Source organism: Macaca thibetana, chromosome X (assembly GCF_024542745.1).
Source record: "Macaca thibetana thibetana isolate TM-01 chromosome X, ASM2454274v1, whole genome shotgun sequence".
Lineage (NCBI taxonomy): Eukaryota > Metazoa > Chordata > Mammalia > Primates > Cercopithecidae > Macaca > Macaca thibetana.
This window is the reverse complement of record NC_065598.1, coordinates 24632972-24655505: the sequence shown is the minus strand read 5'-3', so window position 1 is coordinate 24655505 and position 22534 is coordinate 24632972. Positions and strand designations below refer to the sequence as shown.

The following is a 22534-nucleotide window of genomic DNA, read 5'->3' as shown; positions in this document are numbered from 1 at the left end:
TGGTGGCACATGCCTGTAGTCACAGCTACTTGGGAGGCTGAAGTGGGAGGGTCACCTGAACCTGGGAAGTCAAGGCTGCAGTGAGCCGTGATTGTACTAATGTACTCTAGCCTGGGCAACAGAGTGAGACTCTGTCTCCAAAAAAAACAACAAAAAAAAGGAATCTGCAGGGAAAACAACCAGCTACTATCATACGTATATAAATTCTGGAGGGCAAGGAGTATGCCTGGGTTGAGACAGTTCTCATTTAAAGTATGATTTTAGACTTTCAAACTTAATCCCACTAATATGACTGAGCATCAGTTTGATTTTTATACAACCTAAAGGTTTAAACAAAGAAATTTCTAGGCAGGAATTTATGTAATCTTCTGGAGATACATGATATCACGGCCCAACTCTACTAGTAATTGTCAGAAAGTAGACAAATTAAGGTGGGAAATTAAGTCCATGTGGAATGAGGAGATGGTATGGGCTAAATGTTTGATGAATGTATACATACATGGATGGAAAATTTTTTATGACACAGTTGAAGGGCATAATAGGAAATAAATAGCACAGAAAAGAGGATGGAGTCAGAAAGTGCTCTACTATAGAAAACATTAATTTAACATACCATTTATTAGGCTCTTATCATGAGCAAGTTGTCATCAGACATATAAGAATGTAACAAGCATGATCCCTGTCCTCAAATAATTATAATGCAAGAGGGAGAGTGCTTAAGAACTACAGGAGTTTAGAGGACAAAGAGATCACTTATGGCCGGGAGGCCTTAAAGTATGAAAAGAGTATGAACAGAGACTGGGCTGAGGTTGGCTAACCCAGGCAGGGAAACCACACCAGCCAAAGGATGTGGCCACAGTGGAGTCAAGGCCTGCTCAGGGATTGGTGAAGGGTCTAATTTGTGGGTACCAACAAGGTGCAGTCCTCATCCTTCTAGGCAAAAAGGGATGATCTGAGACTATTTTATAGCTCCAGCATCTCAAAACTGGTGAGGCCAGCCAAGAGATTTCTCCTCCCTGGATACCCCAGGTAAGCCCAAGAGATGAGCACAGGACACAGGAATATCCTCCTAAACCCTCTACTACTACCATCCTGTTCCAGACCGCTTGGAGGACAGGCAAAATTATAAAGCTGCAGAAGGCTGCTCTACCCAGGATCCAGTCGGCTGAGTGTCAAGGTAAGTAGAAGAGGACAGGAGGTGGAAAAGGTCTCAGAAATCCAAACCACAGAAGCTCCTAAACACCACATTTGGGTTAGCCTCCACCTTCATACCTCCCCAGTTACCTATCCAGTCTCCTCAAAAGATCCCCCAACCTCCCCAGCAGCCCCATTCCTTCTTTTATGACGCAAGTTAATGGGGGAAAATAACATGTGCTTTATAGCCAATTTTGTTGAAATGCATTTATTTCATCTTTAGTTTGCTCATTACCAGAAAACAGTTCCTTCTTGCTTACTTTTCCTAGCCTATTTTTCTTCACTTTATCTTTGATGTTATATTAGCGTATACAGCACCATAAATGCTTCCTTTATCTAGGAAATAATTCTTGTGTTTGACTTCATTTTCCTTTCTACTGTCTGTTTAAATTGTTATCTAGATGCCACCCAGTCTCCCTTTCTATATCAAAGTCAAACTTAATGCATATTTGACAAGAAGCAATACTAAAGTTTGAAGAGTTTCACTAACTCAGATATTCTCAACACTGTGGGTATGCATCAGAATCACCTGTGGGTATTTTTAAATACCCAGCCGCCTGGGCCACACCCCAGACCTACTCAATCAGAAATCCAGCTTGTGGATTATCCGTGTTTCAACTTCTTCCATTAAGTATGGAAAACTGAGAATTAAAGTTTTCTTTTTAATATACTTCTGACGTGATGCTATTTCGATAGATAAGAAAACTAAAACATAGTTATCAAGATATATTTTAAGCTCCTTGAGAATAGGGACCATGCTTTTTTCATACTGTAACCATTTGGTAAATATGAATCGAGCATTTGCTACATGTTTAGTGTTGTGCTAGACGCTGAGGATACAAATCTGAACAAAACATGGTCAATGACAGGCTGCAGAAACCAATTCAAATACAGTTGTAACACTAAGTACTATAATAGATAGTCGTTTAGACAAAGTGTTCTTCTCAGAAGTAATAAAACCCAACTGACATTTACTGCATGCTTACTCTGTGCCAGGCACTGTCCTAAGCATTTTACATATTGCCTGTTTAATGTCCTAGATATTTTACATATTAGCCTATTTCCATATTATCCTGCTGAATTTAGAACCCTTTGAGGTAGGTGCTATTTTTTTCCTGTTTTATAGATGTACTTCAAGGTTACTTATCTAGTAAGGGGTGGAAAGTCAAAATTTGCACCTGGCATTCTCACTCCAGAGCCTGAGTTTTTAATCACTACCCTATATTGCATCTGAGAAACCCAGGCTAATGCCCTTGGTGTTCAACAAATGCTAGCGGAAGGAAGGAACAAAACAACAAATATTTACAGAGTGCTCACATGCTCACATGGTATGCCTGAAGCTCCTCCTTCCTAAAACTCCTGAACACAACAAACTAGAACCTTTGAATGCTTGTATGATTCCTTAGAGCCTAGGCAAAAGACAAATATTATCCTTCCCTTTACTTCAGTAATGAGATCAGAAGTTAGGTTTTCATAGCTAACCCTTAAATTGATCCCTTCATTTCTGTTCCTCTAGTTCGTAAGAGCTTACATCATTTGAGCCAAACTAAAAATGGCATTTTGAGGACACTGCGTCCAGGAATTCCCACATGCCTGTAGCATGTTACAGTGACACTCTGCTGCAATGAAAAAGATATTTCCTTAGAATTAGGCGAGAAAGAAAGGCAAATCTAAAGAGATGATATTTCAGGTTGAAAGAAGGAAAAAAGTTTCCTGATTCAGAGTTAAAGGCTGCTGCCAACAGCTTGTTTTGTTTCCAAAGATCAATACACAAAAGTTTCACAGAGCTGGAGGGAAAAGATTTGGATGCTAAGTTAGACAGGGGGCGGGGGGCATAATTCCCATCATTCCTTTGGGAGCAGTACAAAAATAACAAAACCTTTATAAAAGAGATGAGCAAGCTGGCTGTGAAAGGAATGACCCCTCACATATAGGGAAAGCAATTTGCATCTACAGATCTCATTGGTATAAATGACCTCCTTCAAAGAGTGAAAACCTCAATGGAAAGCCACTATACACCCATGAAAAGCTTTGCCGCCTATTTGTTGAGCCGTATACAGACTAACAAACAGGAGTGGTTAACCTGGCGCACCATGCACTATAGAGATATTTTTTTTAAGTAGGCTTAGTCAGCTAATCTTGTTGAGATTTCTCTCATACTACTGATTTCTTATTCTCAAAATAAATTAAGAGGCTTCATTCAAAATTCCCTGTGGTCTACCAGCTTGAGTTTGTTGGGTGTCTTTGATTGTCTCTTGTCTTTAATTCCCTGCCTTGTCTCTTTAGATTTTGCTGTGCCCTTTGGTATTTCCCGTTAGTCCATGTCTGGAATAGCTAATTACATGGTAGTGTAATTCTGCCGTACAACAAGGAATAGCAGAACCTTGCTAATTCACACCAATGACTGAAAGACTCCTGTGTAAGTTACTGAATTATGCAAATGAGCAATAAGTGAAGAAAGATGATTCAAAATTGTATTTCATTCATTTATTTTGACAAGTGTAGTTTAGTCTTAATTATTTTGAAAATTTATTTGTAGCATACTAATAAATTTACTGCGGCTTATTTGTTAAAAGTGATAAAGCCTTCACTAACGGAGACCAGAGTGCACTCTGTTGAATAATTTCCTGAAGACAGACTATTGTTCAGACGCTTTCTTTTATTGTGGATTTTACTGACTTTTCAGCATCGATGAGACAATACATAATATACCAGTAAACTTGAAGAATTAGTTCAGCAGTAAACATTTACTTCATAAACAGGTCTTACATATTTAAACTTTCACCATGGTATTAGTGAAAAAACAAAACACAACAAAAAATTAGCCATGCTTTAAGTAAAACATTTTTACATTTTTTTGTCATAATGCTAACAGGACTTTAGTTTTTATTGTCTAAATAAAACTAGTTTGGTCTGTCAGTCATCCCATTTAATTCCAATTTCTATTTTGTTTTGTCTTACCACACTCCTTTTCTTTATAAAGACGTCTGTTTTAAGATAAGTGGATGTATCACAGTATGTAACATTTTCATGTCAAAATACTTACATTATTATATTCTGAGTTAAATTATTTAAGATAGAAAAACATTTTGATACACTTTTGACAGATGTATCCTGTAGAATGGATCAATTTCTTTCAAAGCACCACCACTGGTTACAGTGGAGAGTGGAGAGTGAAGAGATAATACCCTTCAAGGACAGCGGGCTCAGTGGCTCACGCCTGTAATCCTGGAGTTTGAGACCAGCCTGGACAACATGGTGAAATCCCATCTCTACAAAAAAATATAAAAATTAGCTGGGCATGGTGGCACACACCTGTAGTCTCAGCTACTGGGGGCAGGGGACTGGGATGGAAGGATCACTTGAGCCCGGGAGGTCGAGGTTGCAGTGAGCAGAGATCATGCCACTGAACTCCAGCCTAGGTGACAGAGCAAGACCCTATCTCAAAAAATAATGCCCTTCAAGTTTATAGTCCTGAGTTTAAAGATTTGCTTCTTAATAAGCACTTTTAGACTAAATTTTCAATTCAGATATGCTTTCAAATCATGATGCATTTGTCAAAGGAGGTTCTCCCTTTATAAAAGCAAGAAAGAGCACTTAAAGAAAAGTGAAAAAGGCAAAACTTAATCTCAAACTACATGTCTGCATCTATGCCTATTAAAATCTCATATACTCTTTAAGGTCCAACTCAGGAAATCTCCACTAGGAAACCTTCCCTGAGGTATATGCTGAGATCCTTCAGCAATTCATACCATTCCCTTGTATTTGAGTTACTTGTCTTCAGGCTGAAGTTTCCCTAACAGATTAAGAACAGGGCAGCTGTGATACAGCAGAAAGAAAAGCCGGGCTCTTACACTTCTAAGCTTTGCTACTTTGGGAGAGTCATTTCATTCTTTTGGGGGTTGTTCCTCATCTCAAAAGTGTCAACTACATACCAGTATGCAATGGAATTGTCTGGAAAATGTAAAAGATAATGGCTGTGAATGTTCTCCACAAAAGTAGAGTCCTATAAAAAGGAGGTATTTAGAGATGAATGCATGAATAAGCAATTGGGCAGAAATATTGGTACTTCTAGAAGCAATATCATATAGGACAGAGATCCAATACATATTTGCTGAATAAACTGGGCGAGTATGCAGGGCACAAAGAGGGGACAGAGAGTAGCAGACGTGCACACAGACCTGCTTTTGTGACCCTATTTGAAATTACAATAATTTCTTAAAACAAGGAAAGTACATCAGTGTCTAAAATTAGCCAGCAAATCTATCTTTCTACGAACTAGTTTAAGCCTTAAGCTCTAGGGGATGGTGCTAAGGCTTGCAGGGCTCACAGGCCAAGGAAAGAAAGGTTTCCCAAGGCCTTTATACAGGAAGAATGTAATCAATGTTGATTTAACTCAATGATGGGCTACTAAGTCTGTCTAGTTACTGTCCTGTTAGCCACAAGGTAAGAGAATGCAGATGGATCTAAATAAATTCATGATAACTACAGGAAGAACTAGTTTAAGAATGAGTCAAACTGATGATGGGTTTTCTTTGTATATGAAGGGTAATATTATATGAACAAGATAGTACAGCATAAAATAATAAATGGCACTGATTAATAATGTGAAAATCAACATCAGTTCTTGGCCTGGGCCTACAGGGTTACTGGAGACATCACAAGGACATTATTAGACTTCAAAAGTTATGGTTGATTCCCTTAGATAATTATGAAAAATTTATCAAGAATTATAGGATAATGGAGACATATGCCAATTCACATGAAAAGACAGCAAAGCAAAACAAAACACAACAATGTCAGTTTAAATGTCAGCTTCAAAATGAAATCTGTATTATAATTGAAAAGATGAGGATTAAGTAAACACTTTGCTTTCAACCATTAAGGGCTATTCTGGCATGGTATAAGCACTAGTAAAAAACCAACAAACAAAAAATACCAACCACCAAAACAAAAACAAAAGATTAAGAGGAAACGTGACAGGCAGTGCTGTCTCACAGAAGGAGCATAAACACTTCTGAAACCATGAGAAGAAATGTTATCACAATAGAGTTAAGGCAAATAAGAAATGATTAAGACATTAAATTCTGGGCTAAGTAAATGAGAAAAGATTCCCAAGAGGAAAAGAATATGCAATTTTAAAATAACCTCTAACTACTACAGAAAAATAGCAGAGTCAGACTAAATCTGTTTAAATCCCAAACATCTCTGAGACCATGAAACAATTCTGGATAAATATAAATCCTCTAATTTGCCTGAAGCAAATGGGACTGGTATTTTCATACCGTTAACTGACTTTTTAAAAAAATTCACATTTATTGGAAATTTCAGCTAGTATAAAAATGTCACAAATTCAATAACTGGTAATACCACAATGAATGTTTCTTTAGAAAGTTTTAAGAAAAAAACGAATGTCTTCTCCTTCTAAGACTACAGAGCTGAACCTTTTAATGTTTAAGGTTACATTTTTAAAAGAAATAACTCATACATTTTAAGTGACTGTTTCAATACATTTCTAGTGAGAAGCACTAATTTTTCGGGGAAAATTAGTATAACTGTATCTAACCCCAAGTGCTTGATTTAGGTCATGTTATAATAGATTATACAGATTTTACACAAATACTGATAATATTAATTCCTGAAACTCATAGTACATTCTATCATGATACTTAAAGGATCTACTCTCCTCTCTGCCATGAGGATTACAAGCCCTTTCCTCCTAATTGATGTGCAATTAATACAGCCAACCTCCAATTAGTCTTCTACAACATTACCCTACTTAGACAATAAAGCAGAGCCTCTAGATTGGGTTTTAAACCTGGGCTAAAATAGACTCCTACAGACCAAAAATGGTTCTGGGATTTCTCTTTGTAGTGTAATTTAGATGTCATATCTAATTTGCTGTCATGACTATTGTTTCACTGTGCAATTTTTATGTCGTTTTGAATGGTAAAGGCATCATAGCTTTATTGAATTAAATTTTCTGTCTTTATTTAGGGTCTGATGTTACATGTTTGTGCGCTTATGTTTATGTCTCAAAAGCTGCTTTTGACATCAAGTAGTAGAAAGGAGTATGCTCTCTTGATACGTTTGCTCATATCTTAGTAAATACAAACACGAACTGGAAAAACACCTTCTCCAAACTGAAGAAACAAAAAACTGAGTATTATTATTGCTTTTAAAGGCAGAGATAGCTATTAAATAAGCCATTCACATTACAGAATTATAGAAGACCTTGCTGTTTTGTAACCTAAATGCCTTGTTGATTCTATTAATCGATTCTTTCCTAAGAAACAAAGGCCTTTTCCATTGACAGTTTTTGTGGTACTTACCTCAAACATTTAGATATTATTCTTACCACACTCCATAGTCACAAAAAAATTAAAATGCTCTCTGACTTTTTAAATCACAAGGGACAAAGCCTATCTTACCTATAACACAATACTCACTCAGTTTAGGGTTGGTCTGTTGGCAGTTATCCTTGACCTGGCCTATGAGTTCAAGCCCTAAACTAAAGTTATGACTAAGAAGACTAACCACGGAAAGCCTTCCACTAGACCACTGGAATAGCCTTTTAAGTAACTTTTAGTGCATGAAATTTCATAAAGTTTTTACTAGATAATTACACTTCCTGATTTTGTAATTAGTGGAAGTACATGCAATTACATAATAATTATGATAGTAATTACGTAATTAAGATGTATAATTATGTAGTAAAAAACATCATGGAAATAAAACCATCTACTGTGTAAGCACAATACATTTTAAAAGTAAATTCACTAGCTCAACTATTTAAAAATACTTCTCTTCAAAATAAAGTGATTAGCTCACATTGTGGTTTAAATGCTTGAGAATTGTTTCATTTTTTTCATCATTGGTGATAGAAGCATATTTTAAGTACATGAAAAAAATCTTATCAATCTTTAGTACTTTTCCTACTAAAAAAATGACAATATGCTTTGCAAATGCAGACCATCAACCACATTATCACCTAGACATGGCAGAGCCCTTGTGTTGCTGTACTTGTCACTATAAAAGGGGAAAGGAACTTGCCCACTAAAAAGACATAATGGGAAATGATTTTATAGAACGAGTGAGTAACACATCTGTTATCATAGAAAGCCTCTAAGTCTCTTTGTACATAAAAGTGCAAATGTTGACTGCATATTTACAGAAATGGGCTTAAACACACATAATTAGTATCTGGAAACTGGCTGCTCCAAAAAATGGCAACTTTCGTATACTAACTTAGCTATCTTGAGGAGGATGGCAGAAAATGTACAGAGCCAAGACACTTCTACCTATGGGGAAAGCAACTAAAGTGACCATTTCCTGAAAAATGTAGTTTCTCTTCTGTCACATTGTAAAGTTATCTTGAGTAAAAACAAAACAAAACAGGCAGTATCCACAGAGAAAAATAAACCAGTGTTAGCAGCTCCATGCTGCCATCAGACAATATCAACTTTCTCATTCTTGTAGCGAGTATAAAAACATCACAGAAAAGTCAGTGACAGTAGGAAAAAGAAAATTTCAAAATAAACTTTTTCAATAGCAAAATTTAAGAAATAGAATCTTGTTTCCATTAAAAGAATCTAGTTCAATGCCTTGAAATCTTTACAAAATACTTCTGAATCAATGTTGTAATGAGGTCCAGAAGGTAGTGACAGGGTGAAATTTTACTCTGGGCACACAGAGAGTGGCCCTTACATAAAGTGGGTGTAGAACTACACTCCAGTTCTTTTTTTATTGAGATGGAGTCTCACTCTGTGGCCCAGGCTGGAGTGCTATGGTGCGATCTCGGCTCACTGCAACCTCCACCTCCCGGGTTCAAGTGATTCTCCTGCCTCAGCCTCCCGAGTAGCTGGGATTACAGGCATGTGCCACCATTGCCCGTCTAATTTTTTTACTTTTAGTAGAGACGGGGTTTCGCCATGTTGGCCAGGCTGGTCTCAAACTCCTGACCTCAGGTGATTCACCTGCCAAAATGCTCCCAAAGTGCTGGGATTACAGGCGTGAGCCACTGTGCCCAGCCTTAGTTCTTTCTTTTATAAGCCACTAATCTTAAAAAGTTGAAAGCTATTTTGAAAATCCTAATTTACTTCTCCCTTGTTCCTTCTAGTTACAAAGAAACAAAGTGGAAGAACTCATGCTTTTTTGCTTTTTCCCCCTCTTAGCCCTTGTCAGGCCACTGCATTTTTAGTTTAATAAAAACATATTTCAAAAGGCCAGGTTGTGATATGAATTCTACCTTAAACTTGGGTAGTCCTTCTGTAGCCTGCATAGTTGTCGTTTTGAAGTTTTACCAATGGACAGCCCTAATCAATGAACGAATAAAATGGAAGTAGGCTTTAGTTATTAAGAAAGGAGAGTGTCTTAGATCAGTGCTTCTGAAACTTTAACACGCAGAGGAATCACCTGAGAATCTTGTTAAAATGCAGATGCTGATGCAGCAGGTCTGGGGAGGGTCTGATAGTTTGCATTTCTAACAAGCTCCCAGGTGATGTCTATGCGGCTGGGATACTGATCACACTCGGAGTAACAAGGCCTTACGTTTGACTTGGAAAAAATACACGTAGAAAAAAGCTGGTTTGGGTTCATTTCTATGTTATTTTTTCCCTCAACTGTGAAATTATTTGGGTAATTACTTCAAGTTGAGTAACATTCTCTATAACATTTCAGTGCTTATAATTTTTTTGATGTTATGAGAGCAGTACATGCTCAGAATATATAATGTAGAAAATATATAAAAATATAAAGAAAAAGAAAATCTATAATCCACCTAGAGATAACTATAACAAATTCTAGGGTTCCTTACTAATTTTTCTACCTTGCACATACACCACAAATTAGAATCATAAGTTACCTAGTTTTGTATTTTATCATTATACTGTAATTCTTTGACATTAAAGATTATAACTGTGTAATATCTAACAATAACAACCTCCAGAGGCTCAAGATTATACAAACCACTTTTTTCTTACCAAAATTCTTTATGTATTTCTACACTCACTTCTTTATGTTTTTTATTATACTTTAAGTTCTAGGGTACATGTACACAACGTGCAAGTTTGCTACATATGCATACATGTGCCATATTGGTGTGCTGCACCCATTAACTTGTCATTTACATTAGGTATATCTCCTAATGCTATCCCCCCTCCCCCCACCCCACAACAGGCCCCAGTGTGTGATGCTGCCCTTCCTGTGTCCAAGTGTTCTCATTGTTCAGTTCCCACCTACGAGTGAGAACATGCAGTGTTTCGTTTTCTGTTCTTGCAATAGTTTGCTGAGAATGATGGTTTCCAGCTGCATCCATGTCCCTACAAAGGACACAAACTCATCCTTTTTTATGGCTGCATAGTATTCCATGGTGTATATGCACTGCATTTTCTTAATTCAGTCTGTCATTGATGGACATTTGAGTTGGTTCCAAGTCTTTGCTATTGTGAATAGTGCCGCAATAAACATACATGTGCATGTGTCTTTATAGTAGTATGATTTATAATCCTTTGGGCATATACCCAGTAATGGGATGGCTGGGTCAAATGGTATTTCTAGTTCTAGATCCTTGAGGAATCACCACACTGTCTTCCACAATGGTTGAATTAGTTTACAGTCCCACCAACAGTGTAAAAGTGTTCCTATTTCTCCACACTCTCTCCAGCACCTGTTGTTTCCTGGCTTTTCAATGATTGCCATTCTAACTGGTGTGAGATGGTATCTCATTGTGGTTTTGATTTGCATTTCTCTGACGGCCAGTGATGATGAGCATTTTTTCATGTATCTGTTGGCTGCACAAATGTCTTCTTTTGAGAAGTGTCTGTTCATATCCTTTGCCCACTTTTTGATGGGGTTTTTACTTGTAAATTTGTTTGAGTTCTTTGTAGGTTCTGGATATTAGCCCTTTGTCAGATGAGTAGATTGCAAAAATTTTCTCCCATTCTGTAGGCTGCCTGTTCACTCTGATGGTAGTTTCTTTTGCTGTGAAGAAGCTCTTTAGTTTAATTAGATACTATTTTTCAATTTTGGCTTTTGTTGCCATTGCTTTTGGTGTTTTAGACATGAAGTCCTTTCCCATGCCTATGTCCTGAATGGTATTGCCTAGAGTTTCTTCTAGGGTTTTTATGGTTTTAGGTCTAACATTTAAGTCTCTAATCCATCTTGAATTAATTTTCGTATAAGGTGTAAGGAAGGAATCCAGTTTCAGCTTTCTACATATGGCTAGCCAGTTTTCCCAGCACCATTTATTAAATAGGGAATCCTTTCCCCATTTCTTGTTTTCATCAGGTTTGTCAAAGATCAGATGGTTGTAGATGTGTGGTATTATTTCTGAGGACTCTGTTCTGTTCCATTGGTCTACATCTCTGTTTTGGTAGTAGTACCATGCTGTTTTGGTTACTGTAGCCTTGTAGTATAGTTTGAAGTCAGGTAGCGTGATGCCTCCAGCTTTGTTCTTTTGGCTTAGGATTGTCTTGGCAATAAGGGGTCCTTTTTGGTTCTATATGAACTTCAAAGAAGTTTTTTCCAATTCTGTGAAGTAAGTCATTGGTAGCTTGATGGGGATGGCACTGAATCTGTAAATTACCTTGGGCAGTATGGCCATTTTCATGATATTGATTCTTCCTATCCATGAGCATGGAATGTTATTCCATTTGTTTGTGTCCTCTTTTATTTCATTGAGCAGTGGTTTGTAGTTTTCCTTGAAGAGGTCCTTCACAACCCTTGTAAGTTTGGTTTCTAGGTATTTTATTCAATTTGAAGCAATTGTGAATGGGAGTTCACTCATGATTTGGCTCTCTGTTTGTCTGTTATTGGTGTATAAGAATGCCTGTGATTTTTGCACAATGATTTTGTATCCTGAGACTTTGCTGAAGTTGCTTATCACCTTAAGGAGATTTTGGACTGAGACGATGGAGTTTTCTAAATATGCAATCATGTCATCTGTCAATCTGCAAACAGGGACAATTTGACTTCCTCTTTTCCTAATTGAATACCCTTTATTTCTTTCTCCTGCCTGATTGCCCCGGCCAGAACTTCCAACACTATGTTGAACAGGGGTGGTGAGAGGGGGCATCCCTGTCTTGTGCCAGTTTTCCAAGGGAATCCTTCCAGTTTTTGCCCATTCAGTATGATATTGGCTGTGGTTGTGTCATACATAATAAATAGCTAAATAATAATAAATATAGTATATTTATTATTATTAAATATATTATATTTAATAAATACATTATATTTATTATTAAATATATATTTATATATAATATATTATATACATTATATTTATATATAATAAATATATAATAATAAATAATAAATAAATAATAAATGTGTCAAAATAATGAATAGCTCTTATCATTTTGAGATATGTCACATTAATACCTAATTTATTGAGAGTTTTTAGCATGAAGGGCTGTTGAATTTTGTCAAAGGCCTTTTCTGCATCTATTGAGAGAATCATGTGGTTTTCGTCTTTGGTTCTGTTTATATGCTGGATTACGTTTATTGATTTGCGTATGTCAAACCAGCTTTGCATCCCAGGGATGAAGCCCACTTGATCATGGTGGATAAGCTTTTTGATGTGCTGCCGGATTCAGTTTGCCAGTATTTCATTGAGGATTTTTGCATCGATGTTCATCAGGGATGTTGGTCTAAAATTCTCTTTTTTTGTTGTGTCTCTGCCAGGCTTTGGTAGCAGGATGATGTTAGCCTCATAAAATGAGTTACGGAGGATTCCCTCTTTTTCTATTGATTGGAATAGTTTCAGAAGGAATGGTACCAGCTCCTCCTTGTACCTCTTGGTATAATTCGGCTGTGAATCTGTCTGGTCCTGGATATTTTTTGGTTGGTAGGCTATTAATTATTGCCTCAATTACAGAGCCTATTATTGGTCTATTCAGGGATTCAACTTCTTACTGGTTTAGTCTTGGGAGAGTGTATGTGTCCAGGAATTTACCCATTTCTTTGAGGTTTTCCAGTTTATTTGCATACAGGTGTTTATAGTATTCTCTGATGGTAGTTTGTATTTCTGTGGAATTGGTGGTGATACCTCCTTTATTATTTTTTATTGTGTCTATTTGAGTCTTCTCTCTTTTCTTATTAGTCTTGCTAGCAGTCTATCAATTTTGTTGATCTTTTCAAAAAACCAGCTCTTGGATTCATTGATTTTTTTGAAGGGATTTTTGTGTCTCTATCTCCTTCAGTTCTGCTATTAGTTATTTCTTGCCTTCTGCTAGCTTTTGAATGTATTTGCTCTTGCTTCTCTAGTTCTTTTAATTGTGATGTTAGGGGGTCGATTTTAGATCTTTCCTGCTTTCTCTTGTGGGCATTTAGTGCTATAAATTTCCCTCTACACACTGCTTTAAATGTGTCCCAGAGATTCTGGTATGTTGTGTCTTTGTTCTCATTGGTTTCAAAGAACATCTTTGTTTCTGCCTTCATTTCATTATGCACCCAGTAGTAATTCAGGAGCAGGTTGTTCAGTTTCCATGTAGTTGAACGGTTTTAAGTGAGTTTCTTACTCCTAAGTTCTAGTTTGATTGCCCTGTGGTCTGAGAGACAGTTTGTTATAATTTCTGTTCTTTCACATTTGCTGAGGAGTGCTTTACTTCCAACTATGTGGTCAATTTTGGAATAAGTGTGATGTGGTGCTATGAAGAATGTATATTCTGTTGATTTGGGGTGGAGAGTTCTGTAGATGTCTATTAGGTCCGCTTGTTGCAGAGCTGAGTTCAAGTCCTGGATATCCTTAACTTTCTGTCTCGTGGATCTGTCTAATGTTGACAGTGGGTTGTTAAAGTCTCCCATTATTATTGTGTGGGAGTCTAAGTGTCTTTGTAGCTCTAAGGACTTGCTTTAGGAATCTGGGTGCTCCTGTATTGGGTGCATATATATTTAGGATAGTTAGCTCTTCTTGTTGAATTGATCCCTTTACCATTATGTAATGGCCTTCTTTGTCTCTTTTGATCTTTGTTGGTTTAAAGTCTGTTTTATCAGAGACTAGGATTGCAACCCCTGCCTTTTTTTGTTTTCCATTTGCTTTGTAGATCTTCCTCCATCCCTTTATTTTGAGCCTATGTGTATGTCTGCACGTGAGATGGGTCTCCTGAATACAGCACACTGATGGGTCTTGACTCTTTATCCAATTGGCCAGTCTGTGTCTTTTAATTTGGGCATTTAGCCCATTTACGTTTAAGGTTAATATTGTTATGTGTGAATTTGACCCCGTCAATATGATGTTAACTGGTTATTTTGCTCGTTAGTTGATGCAGTTTCTTGCTAGCATCGATGGTCTTTACATTTTGGCATGTTTTTGCAATGGCTGGTACTGGTTGTTCCTTTACACGTTTAGTGCTTCCTTCAGGAGCTCTTGTAGGGCAGGCCTGGTGGTGACAAAATCTCTCAGCATTTGCTTGTCTGTAAAGGATTTTATTTCTCCTTCACTTATGAAACTTAGTTTGGCTGGATATGAAATTCTGGGTTGAAAATTCTTTTCTTTAAGAATGTTGAATATTGGTCCCCACTCTCTTCTGGCTTGTAGAGTTTCTGCCGAGAGGTCCACTGTTAGTCTGATGGTCTTCCCTTTGTGGGTAACCTGACCTTTCTCTCTGGCTGCCCTTAACATTTTTTCCTTCATTTCAACTTTGGTGAATCTGACAATTATATGTCTTGGAGTTGCTCTTCTCGAGGAGTATCTTTGTGGCGTTGTCTGCATTTCCTGAATTTGAATGGTGGCCTGCCTTGCTAAGTTGGGGAATTTCTCCTGGATAATATCCTGCAGAGTGTTTTCCAGCTTGATTTCATTCTCCCCATCACTTTCAGGCACACCAATCAGACATAGATTTGGTCTTTTCACATAGTCCCATATTTCTTGAAGGCTTTGTTCATTTCTTCTTACTATTTTTTCTCTAAACTTCTCTTCTTGCCTCATTTCATTTATTCGATCTTCAATCACTGATACCCTTTCTTCTAGCTGATCGAATCGGCTACTGAAGCTTGTGCATTTGTTACGTAGTTCTCGTGTCATGGTTTTCAGCTCTATCAGGTCATTTAAGGACTTCTCTACATTGGTTATTCTAGTTAGCTATTCGCCTAATCTTTTTTCAAGGTTTTTAGCTTCTTTGCGATGGGTTCGAACTTCCTCCTTTAGCTCAGAAAAGTTTGATCATCTGAAGCCTTCTTCTCTCAACTGGTCAAAGTCATTCTCTGTCCAGCTTTGTTCCATTGCTGGCGAGGGGCTGCATTCCTTTGGAGGGGAAGAGGCACTCTGATTTTTAGAATTTTCAGCTTTTCTGCTCTGTTTTTTCCCCATCTTTGTGGTTTTATCTACCTTTGGTCTTTGATGATGGTGACGTACAGATGGGGTTTTGGTGTGGATGTCCTTTCTGTTTGTTAGTTTTCCTTCTAAAAGTCAGGACCCTCAGCTGCAGGTCTGTTGGAGTTTGCTGGAGGTCCACTCCAGACCCCGTCTGCCTGGGTATCAGCAGTGGAGGCTGCAGAAGAGTGAATATTGCTGAACAGCAAATGTTGCTGCCTGATCATTCCTCTGGAAGCTTCGTCTCAGAGGGGTACCCAGCCATGTGAGGTGTCAGTCTGCCCCTATTGGGGGGTGCCTCCTGGTTAGGCTACTTGGGGGTCAGGGACCCACGTGATGACGCAGTCTGTTCATTCTGAGATCTCAAACTCCGTGCTGGGAGAACCACTACTCTCTTCAAAGCTGTCAGACAGGGACATTTAAATCTGCAGAGGTTTCTGCTGCCTTTTGTTTGGCTATGCCCTGTCCCCAGAGGTGGAGTCTACAGAGGCAGGCAGGCCTCCTTGAGCTGCGGTGGGCTCCACCCAGTTCGAGCTTCCTGGCTGCTTTGTTTACCTACTCAAGCCTCACCATGACAGGTGCCCCTCCCCCAGCCTCGCTGCTGCCTTGCAATTAGATCTCAGACTGCTGTGCTAGCAATGAGGGAGACCCTGTGGGCGTGTGACCCTCCGAGCCAGGTGTGGGATATAATCTCCCAGTGTGCCGTTTGTTAAGATCCTTGGAAAAGTGCAGTATTAGGGTGGGAGTGACCCAATTTTCCAGGTACTGTGTGTCACGGTTTCCCTTGGCTAGGAAAGGGAATTCCCTCACCCCTTGTGCTTCCCAGGTGAGGTGATGCCTCACCCTGCTTCGGCTCTCATTTGGTGGGCTGCACCCACTGTCCTGCATGCACCAGTGAGATGAACCCGGTACCTCAGTTGGAAATGCAGAAATCACCCATCTTCTGTGTCGTTCACGCTGGGAGCTGTAGCCTGGAGCTGCTCCTATTTGGCCATCTTGGAAGTGCCACAATCACTTCTTTATAGTAAACAGATAGCTATGTTCTGAAGTGTCAAGTCAGAGCCTCCTACCATAAAAATCCCCTTAAACTAATCAAAGAAAGAATGTTTAAAAACCCTCAGATCATTTTTTTATTTGTAAGAAAATGAAATAAAAAATGCAGTTTACAGTTACTCATCTTAAAATCTATTTTTATAAAGAAAATTGCACAATTGTAAAAAATATATAATTTTAAGAATGAATAGATGTGAACTGTTTTGTGTGTGCTTTACCTGTTATTAGTTATTAAAAACAGAAAAAGCTTGTCCCCAAAGTTCAGCAACAGTTTTTCAATGGAGTAACACAACCAGTGGGCTTCAAAAAGTGGCCTAAGAAGAAATGGACCAGACAGGTGCTCTCTGACACAGTTTTCTTTTTAATATTTTGTTAAGGATTTAACCAAGTAAATTCTAAGGACATCAACCAGCTTAGAGAGGACCACAGGGGCTCTTTGCTACTTTCATGATGAAACTTTCCTGCTTTCACTTTAACAGTTCAGGAAATACAGCGGAAATCCTTAACACTGAAATGGGACCCATCTTGAGACTTTCCAAAATCTCCAAATTCCCATATACACTAAAGCATATAATTTCTTCTGTAAAACTCTTATTTTCTGGCTTAAAAAATACTACCTTTAAGACCCTTTTCAATACTAGCTGTTGTCTTTGTTTTGGAGACCATTTTCCACAAAATAATATAATTATTAGCACTTCATGAGTATAACTACCTAGCTGACGGGGAACACAGAACAAGACCCCGTGGCAGTGTGGGTGAGGAGCAGTTGGCTTGGCTTGCTCTTAGTTAAGTGACTGGATATTCTTTCAGTTCAATTTAAATTTGGCATCAGCAAAATAACACACACAATATGTTACCTACCTTCAGTATCACTTGCAAAGAGTTCAAGCGACAGGCGTTAAATCTGCAAATGTCAAGGAACTTTAGTAACTTTAATTTCTTCATCAATATAATGAGCATAATCCACTGCTGCCTCACAGGAGTACTGTGAGAACTTGTGTTACACACATCAAAGGACAATAGGAAACTATAAAATGCTTTAAAAGGGGAAGCCTAGTTCTTCTGGGTGGCATGTTAGGAAACAAGAGTGCCTACAGATGTCACCGCCAGGCCTAAAGAAAAGACAGAATAAAAGAGATGACAAGAAACTGAAAAGTTTAAGGGGGAAAAAAAAAAAGAAAAGAAAGCATATGAGGCTCAAGAGGGGAAGTGAATGTGGGATTTCACCTGGTTGAGAGGAGCAAGAAAACTGCAATCTTTGCAGGTGCAGCTCAGGATGCTGGGACGCTCAAGGCTGCCCCATAGAACTTTGCGAGAAACAGGGTGACTTGAAGAATAGTCCATCTAAGCCTAAAGAGACCCCAGTTGGGAAGTCAGGCTTTCCAACAGATAGTTCTCCTATGGGTAAATCGTCATCTTTTAGCTAGCCTCCATGCTGCAACTCCAATTTCTGTCCTCAACAGAATTCTACATCCTAGTGTTCCAATTCTGGCAGAGACAAATCCAATGTGTTCAAAGGAATTTATTAAGAAATTCAAGTAGATCATCAGTTATGGACTGAATTGCGTCCCCCCAAAATTCATACTGAAGGTGGGTTGAAGTCTTAACCCTTTGTACCTTAGAATGAGACTGTATCTGGAGTGGACTGTATTAAAATGGACTGTATCAGGCCTTTAAAGAATTAAGGTAAAATGAGGTCATTAGGGTGGGACCCAATCCAATATGACCAGTGTCAGTACAAGAAGAGGAGATTAGGTACAGAGGGAAGACACTGGGAGAAGATAGCCCCTTAGAAGTTGAAGAGAGACCTGGCCCGGTGTGGTGGCTCACACCTGTAATCCCAGCACGTTGGGAGGCCAAGGCAAGCTGATCACGAGATCAGGAGTTCGAGATCAGCCTGACCAACATGGTGAAACCCCGTCTCTACTAAAAATACAAAAATTAGCTGGGCATGGCGGTGTGCACCTGTAATCTCAGCTACTCAGGAGGCTGAGGCAGGAGAATTGCTTGAACCCAGGAGGCAGAGGTTGCAGTGAGCCAAGATTGCCCCACTGCACTCCAGCCTGGGTGACAGAGCGAGACTTCATCTCAAAAAAAAAAAAAAAAAAAAAAAAGAAGTTGGGGAGAAACCAACCTTGCTGACACCTTGCTCTCAGACTTCTAGCCTCCAGAAATGTGAGGAAATACAGTTGGTTAAGCCACCTCATCCATGGTACTTTGTTATAGCAGTCCTAGCAAATGAATACACCATCTTACTATTAATAGCTGACACAGAATACAAGGAGAGAAGCATCTACTAAGTGAGAACAGAAACAGAAAAAAAATGTTTCTTTCTAGAACTAAAGAAAGATCATACACTGAAGTGAAAAAGCATTTAGTGGCTCCCTCTCTTTGCTTCCAAAATAATTTCACCATATTGGTGGTGACACTCAGGAGGCCATACCACACTTAGTTGTTGCCGAATCTGTCCTTCCTCAACAGACTCTAAGCTCCTCCAGGGCAGGGAGTGTTGGCCATCCACCTTTGTTCCTCTGACATGAGGAATGTCACTCAACACATAACAGGAACTATATATAAATTGTTTTTACTGTTTCTGAATAAACAACAACAAAGGTTCAGTTCAGAAAACTAAGAGACTTTTTTCTTCCTGCATTTTTAAGGAGACTTAGATTTGAACTGATTCAGGTTTCCCCTAAACTATTCACTTACCCCTACTCAGGCCAAGGCACCACGGGATGAGGCAGCCAAATGGGACCATTTCATGCTGCCATCCTGGAAATGGATTTTTACTTCATAGATTGCCCCTATGTTCCTGTAAAACCGCCTCTGAATCCATTATGCCATCTGTGTACATTCTGGAGCAGTTACAATAATAATGCCAAAGTCCCACAGAAATAAGATTTTAAAAATGTAATGCAGTTACAGCAAATATGTAGTAAACACTTCACCAACATGAATAACAGTCCTTTGCCATTTTAAAGGAAGGAAAAAATATCAAATGGGGTTAATTCACATTATGGACTAATGGCCTGTAAACTTTCGTTTGAAAGCAAAGCATAGAAAAAGCTTTGACAAGAGCTACTTTTCACCATAAAAATAAACCTCTTTCAAATAATTTGTACATGTTTTTCTAAGTCAAATTGCCAAGTTTCAAACAAAAATTAAAACCACCATCCAGTTACAACCCTTAAAACATGGGCTTTATGATGGAAATGGTAAAACAATCTTAGTGAAGGAAATGTTGCTAGGTACTGACAGTAAGGGAGAGTCTACAGTAAATACTTCACACACCAGTTACAGGGCACTTGTTGACAGAAGACACTTAGACTCCATTCTCAATAACTGTGTGTAACGACTGTCATTTTTCACAGGACTTCTGATGTTAACATCTACTGGTGTTCTGGCCACGGTCCAAATTGAATAAATATATTTGCCCTCTGGTTCCCTTAGATTTTAAACTCATTTTTATAGCAGGTCTCCCTTGAATAGCAAATCAAAAGAGAATTCACTTCAACTTATAAAGTGAGAAGTCAATTTTATTTGTTATGTTATTTTAAATTTATGGTGTTTTCCCCTATAATATAACAAGAATATTCTTGTTCCCCCATTGTTCCCCATGAACTATGACCTTGCAATTCTCTTTTATTTAGAAACCATCCAACCATGTCTTTAGAGTGCCCAGGAGAGGGGTTCTCAAACTTGGCTGCACGTCAGAATTATCTGGGGGAATTTTCAAAAAATTATAGCTTCCTAAGCTCTACCCCCGACATCGTCTGAATTAGATAGAATCTGTGGGCATAGGATCTATGGATTTGGGTTTTTAATATGCCCCAGGTGACTCTTAGGAGAGGGCTTATCAGATGTCATGTGTTAGGAAACCTCTGCTTTTGGTAAGTGTGCCCCCAAGTTTTGGTTTATATCCCACCACTTATGAATACCCTAATACCACTTAGCATTACTGCATGATCTGAAAATGCCCGGAGCATGTAAATTTCAGCTAATTCACTCATTCCCAAACTGTAATTTAGGAGTAATAAATAAGCAGCAGGAAATTCAGAGTTTCAATAGGTAAAATTCAATAAATAAAACAAAAGGGCTCTTGGAACATAACATGAAGTTCCTTCAGTCACATATATTTTTTTCTTCTTCTCATCTTATTTTCTTTAGCCCTCTGACATGTAAAAGAACCCATCAATAACTCAATGCCATTTTTGCCCCAAATTGCTGGGTAGTATATTATTAGATACAAACAATAAAAAAGTGTGCTGATTCTTAAACTTGTAAAATGGGACTACAGTAAACTCTGAGTGTACAGATCCTGTCAATACTTTTCCCTTTTAGCCAAGCAAGAGGCTTCCAAGCGGCTACTTATTTCCTCTTATTTTCTGTGGGTGTAATAATGTGCACTTCTCAATGTCCTCTAAGAGGATGGGCTAAATTTCCAGTGACTTTCCAGATCACTCCTCTACATGCCTCCAAGAGTTGCCAGACTTTTTGAAAACTGCTGATCATAAGACTGATTCTGCCTCTCAGATAAGAATTTTAGAGGTAAGAGGAATCTTTCCCCTCAAATAACATATAGAAAACAATCTAGGATGAATAGATTTAGAAAGAAATAATGGGTTGGCCAGGCACAGTGGCTCACACCTATAATCCCAGCACTTTGGGAGGCTGAGGAAGGCAGATCACCTGAGGTCAGGGGTTTGAGGCCAGCCTGGCCAACATGGTGAAACTCCCTCTCTACTAGAAATACAAAAATTGGCCAGGTGTGGTGGCACATGCCTGTGACCCTAGCTACTTGGGAGGCTGAGGCAGGAGAATCATTTCAACCTGGGAGGCAGAGGCTGCAGTGAGCTGAGACCATGCCACTGCACTCCAGCCTGGGCAACAGAACAAGACTCTGTCTCAAAAAAAAGAAGTAATGGGGGAACAGGTTCTAATATACTGATATCCAGAAAGAGGTAACAGATCTGATAGAAACAGACAATGCGTTCAGATAATCAGTACTTAATTTTCTCAACTCATAACTGTCTTCAGGAAAGGTCCTTGGGGATAAAAGAAAAACAGCTGTAAATGATATTACAAGTATATATGGGCTAGACATTGGCCATGAATAAAAGTTCTAAAACCTAGTTATTAATAGGCAGAAGAAATTTATTCTCTGTATAATTAATTTTACTAATTCACGGAAAATATGCTGTGGAGATAGCCCAAGTCCTTGTTGAACATCTAGAGATAAGATTCTAATATCTGACTTCTCCATCAGTTGTAAAATGTTTTCTCTCCAAGGACAGCAAAACCAAATAAGTCAAGGCATTTAAAAAATAATTTCTAGCCTATCTTGTGGATGCAAAAACAAGTCAATTATGACTGGAATGAAAAACAGTGAGACCAAATCAAGGGCAGTATGGTGATTCTTATGTGGGGAAATCTAGCAATATTTGTAGGTTTTTTATGTCATTGCGTTGTTTCCAGCCCTAATATCGACAAACGAAACACTGAATTGATACTCGCTGACAAACAACATAAACACTCTGTAGGTAACTAATAAGAAAAATGTGTAAATTTGCCTTTTTTATTTTTCACAGATACTAGAAAAGTTGTCAATGTGATTTTCAGGTAGGAGAAAAAAAAAACATGCAGTTGTCATGACATTTTCAAATACTTTAAGTTATGTAACAAAGCTTTTCCCAGACCCATGAAGTCCCACAGTGCCTGCAAGTCTTGTATAAGGAAACGCCGAGTGCTGAGGGTTCCAGGCAACACCTGATCATATGGACTGAGGTGCCTATACACTCTCTTAGGATGGAGTCAATAAAGGAACTCCACCCCATCCCTCTCTCAAAACAAACCCAGGCTTTTAGCGAACAGCAGAGACACACTCCAGGTCTATTTTTTGTGGTAATATCTGGTTTTTGTAGGCCCAATGATCACGTTGCCTATGCTTACTTTATTACAATTACTAAACTCTGTAGA

General features: G+C 38.4%; 1 protein-coding gene across 1 annotated transcript in view; it reads right to left on the bottom strand.

Annotated features, from left to right (window-relative positions):
- Nucleotides 1-22534, bottom strand: part of POLA1 (DNA polymerase alpha 1, catalytic subunit) — a 308663-nt gene that overhangs the window by 49578 nt on the left and 236551 nt on the right. The window lies entirely within an intron of this gene.